This window comes from Chlorocebus sabaeus, chromosome 7 (genome assembly GCF_047675955.1).
Source record: "Chlorocebus sabaeus isolate Y175 chromosome 7, mChlSab1.0.hap1, whole genome shotgun sequence".
Lineage (NCBI taxonomy): Eukaryota > Metazoa > Chordata > Mammalia > Primates > Cercopithecidae > Chlorocebus > Chlorocebus sabaeus.
Window position 1 is genome coordinate 628,116 of NC_132910.1, and position 7,215 is coordinate 635,330.

The window sequence follows — 7,215 nt, forward strand, 5'->3', positions numbered from 1 at the left end:
CAATCCCTCCCCCCGCCCCCCTCCCCATGATAAGCCCCAGTGTGTGATGTTCCCCTTCCCGAGTCCAAGTGATCTCATTGTTCAGTTCCCACCTATGAGTGAGAACCTGCGGTGTTTGCTTTTCTGTTCTTGTGATAGTTTGCTAAGAATGATGGTTTCCAGCTGCATCCATGTGCCTACAAAGGACACAAACTCATCCTTTTGTATGGCTGCATAGTATTCCATGGTGTATATGTGCCACATTTTCTTAATCCAATCTGTCACTGATGGACATTTGGGTTGATTCCAAGTCTTTGCTATTGTGAATAGTGCCGCAATAAACATACGTGTGCATGTGTCTTTATGGCAGCATGATTTAGAATCCTTTGGGTATATACCCAGTAATGGGATGGCTGGGTCATATTGTACATCTAGTTCTAGAACATTGAGAAATCGCCATACTGTTTTCCATAATGGTTGAACTAGTTTACAATCCCACCAACAGTGTAAAAGTATTCCTATTTTCCACATCCTCTCCAGCACCCGTTGTTTCCTGACTTTTTAATGATTGCCATTCTAACTGGTGTGAGATGGTATCTCATTGTGGTTTTGATTTGCATTTCTCTGATGGCCAGTGATGATGAGCATTTTTTCATGTGTCTGTTAGCTGTATGAATGTCTTCTTTTGAGAAATGTCTGTTCATATCCTTTGCCCACTTTTAGATGGGATTGTTTGTTTTTTTCTTGTAAATTTGTTTGAGTTCTTTGTAGGTTCTGGATATTAGCCCTTTGTCTGATGAGTAGATTGCAAAAATTTTCTCCCATTCTGTAGGTTGCCTGTTCACGCTGATGGTAGTTTCTTTTGCTGTGCAGAAACTCTTTAGTTTAATTAGATCCCATTTGTCAATTTTGGCTTTTGCTGTCGTTGCTTTTGGTGTTTTAGACATGAAATCCTTGCCCATGCCTATGTTCTGAATGGTACTACCTAGGTTTTCTTCTAGGGTTTTTATGGTATTAGGTCTAACATTTAAGTCTCTAATCCATTTTGAATTAATTTTCATATATAGAGTAAGGAAAGGATCCAGTTTCAGCTTTCTGCTTATGGCTAGCCAATTTTCCCAGCACCATTTATTCAATAGGGAATCCTTTCCCCATTTCTTGTTTCCCTCAGGTTTGTCAAAGATCAGATGGCTGTAGATGTGTGGTATTATTTCTGAAGACTCTGTTCTGTTCCATTGGTCTATATCTCTGTTTTGGTACCAGTATCATGCTGTTTTGGTTACTGTAGCCTTGTAGTATAGTTTGAAGTCAGGTAGTGTGATGCCTCCAGCTTTGTTCTTTTGACTTAGGATTGTCTTGGCAATGCGGGCTCTTTTTTGGTTCCATATGAACTTTAAAGCGGTTTTTTCCAATTCTGTGAAAAAAGCTCATTGGTAGCTTGATGGGGATGGCATTGAATCTACAAATTGCCTTGGGCAGTATGGCCATTTTCACGATATTGATTCTTCCTATCCATGAGCATGGTATGTTCTTCCATTTGTTTGTGTCCTCTTTTATTTCACTGAGCAGTGGTTTGTTGTTCTCCTTGAAGAGGTCCTTTACATCCCTTGTAAGTTGGATTCCTAGGTATTTTATTCTCTTTGAAGCAATTGTGAATGGAAGTTCATTCCTGATTTGGCTCTCTGTTTGTCTGTTACTGGTGTATAAGAATGCTTGTCATTTTTGCACATTAGTTTTGTATCCTGAGACTTTGCTGAAGTTGCTTATCCGCTTAAGGAGATTTTGGGCTGAGACAATGGCATTTTCTAAATATACAATCATGTCATCTGCAAACAGGGACAATTTGACTTCTTCTTTTCCTAACTGAATACCCTTGATTTCTTTCTCTTGCCTGATTACCCTAGCCAGAACTTCCAACACTATGTTGAATAGGAGTGGTGAGAGAGGGCATCCCTGTCTTGTGCCAGTTTTCAAAGGGAATTTTTCCAGTTTTTGCTCATTCAGTATGATATTGGCTGTGGGTGTGTCATAAATAGCTCTTATTATTTTGAGGTATGTTCCATCAATACCGAATTTATTGAGCGCTTTTAGCATGAAGGGCTGTTGAATTTTGTCAAAAGCCTTTTCTGCATCTATTGAGATAATGATGTGGTTCTTGTCTTTGGTTCTGTTTATATGTTGCATTACGTTTATTGATTTGCAAATGTTGAACCAGCCTTGCATCCCAGGGATGAAGCCCACTTGATCATGGGGGATAAGCTTTTTGATATGCTGCTGAATCTGGTTTGCCAGTATTTTATTGAGGATTTTTACATCGATGTTCATCAGGGATATTGGTCTAAAATTCTCTTTTTTTGTTGTGTCTCAGCCAGGCTTTGGTATCAGGATGATGTTGGCCTCATAAAATGAGTTAGGGAGGATTCCCTCTTTTTCTATTGATTGGAATAGTTTCAGAAGGAATGGTACCAGCTCCTCCTTGTACCTCTGGTAAAATTCAGCTGTGAATCCATCTGGTCCTGGACTTTTTTGGTTGGTAGGCTATTAATTATTGCCTCAATTTCAGAGCCTGTTATTGGTCTTTTCAGGGATTCAACTTCTTCCTGGTTTAGTCTTGGAAGAGAGTAAGTGTCCAGGAAATTATCCATTTCTTCTAGATTTTCTAGTTTATTTGCACAGAGGTGTTTATAGTATTCCCTGATGGTACTTTGTATTTCTGTGGGGTTGGTGGTGATATCCCCTTTATCATTTTTTACTGCGTCGATTTGATTCTTCTCTCTTTTCTTCTTTATTAGTCTTGCTAGTGGTCTGTCAATTTTGTTGATCTTTTCAAAAAACCAACTCCTGGATTCATTGATTTTTGGAGGGTTTTTTTGTGTCTCTATCTCCTTCAGTTCTGCTCTGATCTTAGTTATTTCTTGCCTTCTGCTAGCTTTTGAATATGTTTGCTCTTGTTTCTCTAGTTGTTTCAATTGTGATGTTAAGGGGTCAATTTTAGATCTTTCCTGCTTTCTCTTGTGGGCATTTAGTGCTATAAATTTCCCTCTACACACTGCTTTAAATGTGTCCCAGAGATTCTGGTATGTTGTATCTTTGTTCTCATTGGTTTCAAAGAACATCTTTATTTCTGCCTTCATTTCGTTATGTACCCAGTAGTCATTCAGGAGCAGGTTGCAGTTTCCATGTAGTTAAGCAGTTTTGATAGAGTTTCTTAGTCCTGAGTTCTAGTTTGATTGCACTGTGGTCTGAGAGACAGTTTGTTATAATTTCTGTTCTTGTACATTTGCTGAAGAGTGCTTTACTTCCAACTATGCAGTCCGTTTTGGATAAGTGTGATGTGGTGCTGAAAAGAATGTATATTCTGTTGATTTGGGGTGGAGAGTTCTATAGATGTCTATTAGGTCTGCTTGCTGCAGAGATGAGTTCAATTCCTGGATATCCTTGTTAACTTTCTGTCTCGTTGACCTGTCTAATGTTGACAGTGGGGTGTTAAAGTCTCCCATTATTATTGTACGGGAGTCTAAGTCTCTTTGTAAGTCTCTAAGGACTTGCTTTATGAATCTGAGTACTCCTGTATTGGGTGCATATATATTTAGGGTAGTTAGCTCTTCCTGTTGAATTGATCCCTTTACCATTATGTAATGGCCTTCTTTGTCTCTTTTGATCTTTGATGGTTTAAAGTCTGTTTTATCAGAGACTAGGATTGCAATCCCTGCTTTTTTCTGTTCTCCATTTGCTTGGTAGATCTTCATCCATTCCTTTATTTTGAGCCTGTGTGTGTCCCTGAATGTGACATGGGTCTCCTGAATACAGCAAACTTATGGGTCTTGACTCTTTATCCAGTTTGCCAGTCTGTGTCTTTTAATTGGAGCATTTAGTCCATTTACATTTAAGGTTAATATTGTTATGTGTGAACTTGATCCTGCCATTATGATATTAACTGGTTATTTTGCTCATTAGTTGATGCAGTTTCTTCCTAACCTCGATGATCTTTACATTTTGGCATGTTTTTGCAATGGCTGGTACCGGTTGTTCCTTTCCATGCTTCGTGCTTCCTTCAGGGTCTCTTGTAAGGCAGGCCTGGTGGTGACAAAATCTCTAAGCATTTGCTTATGTGTAAAGGATTTTATTTCTCCTTAACTTCTGAAATGTAGTTTGGCTGGATATGAAATTCTGGGTTGAAAATTCTTTTCTTGAAGAATGTTGAATATTGGCCCCCATTCTCTTCTGGCTTGCAGAGTTTCTGCCGAGAGATCTGCTGTTAGTCTGATGGGCTTCCCTTTATGGGTAACCCGACCTTTCTCTCTGGCTGCCCTTAAGATTTTTTCCTTCATTTCAACTTTGGTGAATCTGGCAATTATGTGTCTTGGAGTTGCTCTTCTCGAGGAGTATCTTTGCGGCGTTCTCTGTATTTCCTGAATTTGAATGTTGGCCTGCCCTACTATGTTGGGGAAGTTCTCCTGGATGATATCCTGAAGAGTGTTTTCCAACTTGGTTCCATTTTCCCCCTCACTTTCAGGCACCCCCATCAGACATAGATTTGGTCTTTTTACATAATCCCATACTTCTTGCAGCCTTTGTTTATTTCTTTTTCTTCTTTTTTATTTTGGTTTCCCTTCTCCCTTCATTTCATTCATTTGATCCTCAATCGCTGATACTCTTTCTTCCGGTTGATCGAGTCCATTACTGAAGCTTGTGCATTTGTCACATATTTCTCGTGTCATGGTTTTCATCTCTGTCATTTCGTTTATGACCTTCTCTGCGTTAATTACTCTAGCTATCAATTCTTCCACTTTTTTTCAAGATTTTTAGTTTCTTTGTGCTGGGTACGTAATTCCTCCTTTAGCTCTGAGAAGTTTGATGGACTGAAGCCTTCTTCTCTCATCTCGTCAAAGTCATTCTCCATCCAGCTTTGATCCGTTGCTGGCGATGAGCTGCGCTCCTTTGCAGGGGGAGATGCGCTCTTATTTTTTGAATTTCCAGCTTTTCTGCCCTGCTTTTTCCCCATCTTTGTGGTTTTATCTCTCTCTGGTCTTTGATGATGGTGACATACTGATGGGGTTTTGGTGTGTGGGTGTCCTTCCTGTTCGTTAGTTTTCCTTCTAACAGTCAGGACCCTTAGCTGTAGGTCTGTTGGAGATTGCCTGAGTTCCACTCCAGAACCTGTTTGCCTGGGTGTCAGCAACAATGGGTGCAGAAGATAGAATACTGCTGAACAGCGAGTGTAGCTGTCTGATTCGTGCTCTGGAAGCTTCCTCTCAGGGGTATACTCCGCCATGGGAGGTGTGGGGTGTCGGTCTGCCCCTAGTGGAGGATGTCTCCCAGTTAGGCTACTCAGGGTTCAGGGACCCACTTGAGCAGGCAGTCTGTCCCTTCTCAGATCTCAACCTCCATGTTAGGAGATCCACTGCTCCCTTCAAAGCTGTCAGACAGAGTCGTTTGCATCTGCAGAGGTTTCTGCTGCTTTTGTTGTTGTTGTTGTTGTTGTTGTTGTTGTTGTTTAGTTGTGCCCTGTCCCCAGAGGTGGAGTCTACAGAGACAGGCAGGCTTCCTTGAGCTGCTGTGAGCTCCACCCAGTTCCAAAAAATACATTTCTTAAAATTTTGACATAATGAATCCATAGTAGAAAGGAGGAATAAATGAAATAATATAATAAATATTTTAATTAAATATCTAAAATGCCTCAGAACTTGATGATTTTCCTGCTGAAAAATTAACTTTTATTATTATCATTATTGTAATGGACTTGAAATTGAGATTTAATTTTGATAACATAAAATCCTCCTCTTCGTGGTATAAACTCCAAATATATTTACTATGTTTACAGAGCCATGAAGCCATCATTATCCCATAATTTTGGAACATTTTTTTCAGCACAAAAGAAACTGCAATGACACAGAACTCACTTCCTATGACCACTCTACCTTAGTCTAACACTAATTTGTTTCCTTTCTCTAGAGATTATTCTCTCTAGAGAAATTTCATATAAATGGAATTATACAGTTTAGGGTGCTGTGTAAATGACGTTTCACCTAGCTTAATTTTTTGTGATTTTTTATGGTATTTGTTTTGTTCATGTTGTTGTGTGTTTTAATACTTCATTTCTTTTTATAGCAGTTCAATATTTTTTAGTAAGGATAGGTCATATTTTAGTTGTTAACTTATCAGTTCATTGGCCTTTGATTGTTTCCAGTTGTGGTTACTAGGAATATTGCTACACAAGTTTTTGCATAAACCTGTTTTCCTTTCTTTTGAGTTGATACTACAAGTAGAACTGCTGGCTCATGTGGGAACTGTATGTTTATGAAGAACTGCTAAACTGTCTTCCAAAGTACTTGTTTCATTCATCACTACCACCAGCAGTACAACGTGGTTACAATTCCTCCATACTTTTGCCAAACGTGTCATTATCTGTCTTTTTGTTAAAGCCTTCTTAGTGGGTGTAAAATTATCTCTCATCCTGGTCTCAGATTGCATTTTCATTACGGCTAAAGACATTGAGAATCCTTATATGTGCTTACTGATCATTCATGTATCTTCTTTGAAAACATGTATACTACAATCCTTGGAACATTTTTAAACTTTGCTATTTGCCTTATTAAATTTTAGGAACTATTTATATATAATGGGTCATGTCAGATATATAATTTTAAAATATTTTGTCCCATTATTGGTGCACTAAATTTTCCTTTTTGATGATGGTCTTTGAAAAACAAAAAAATACAATTTTAAGTTAAATGTTTAATATTTTATTTTTTCACACCCAAGGATATCAATGTGCAAAATTCCTTGCAGAGTCCAGCTACCATTGATTCAGCATTTATAACTACTATCAAAAATGCTTTTAAATAAGGAGGGTATCATCTAAAGGAATACTTTAAAAATACTTCATCACAAAAAAAGAAGGTTAATGAATGATAAAAACACCTTTAAAGAAGATAGGAAATAATTGAAAAGAAACACAAACCAACTTGGACAAATAGAAAAAACATATATAAAGCAAACTGGTAGATTTAAATGTGATTATATGAATACTTTTATTCAATCTAAACAGACTTTAAAAAAGACCAAATAATGGGTACAGACATAAAACATTTGAAGAGCACAATTAACAAATGGAATCTTATAATGTAAAATGATACACACACATGAACATGTGTACATATACAATACACATATATGTATTATATATATCAACTGGAAGACACATTTTCTTAGAGCATGTCAAATAGTTATTTG

At 37.9% G+C, this 7,215-nt stretch overlaps 1 protein-coding gene across 4 annotated transcripts in view; it reads left to right on the forward strand.

Moving 5' to 3' along the window:
- The window catches only part of LOC103235708 (UDP-glucuronosyltransferase 2B9), a 37,996-nt gene that overhangs the window by 25,137 nt on the left and 5,644 nt on the right, over positions 1–7,215 (forward strand). The window lies entirely within an intron of this gene.